Consider the following 224-nt stretch of genomic DNA (forward strand, 5'->3'; position numbering starts at 1 on the left):
ATGGGAGGTGCCACGCCTCCTTTTCCGATAACCACAATTTTTCTCCATGTTTATGCGATTGCTTTCATATATCTCCATACCAAGTTCGAGTTCTCTTCCATTAACACATCCAGAGATATGCAGTTTGAAAAATTCGGTTTGTATGGCAGGTGTCACCCCGCTTTTTCCAATAGCCCCAATTTTTCTTCATGACTATGCGACTGATTTTATATATCTTGTAAATA

Source organism: Rhagoletis zephyria, unplaced genomic scaffold (genome assembly GCF_001687245.7).
Source record: "Rhagoletis zephyria isolate East Lansing unplaced genomic scaffold, Rhagoletis_zephyria_1.1 Rzeph_scaffold_07240, whole genome shotgun sequence".
NCBI classification, from domain to species: domain Eukaryota; kingdom Metazoa; phylum Arthropoda; class Insecta; order Diptera; family Tephritidae; genus Rhagoletis; species Rhagoletis zephyria.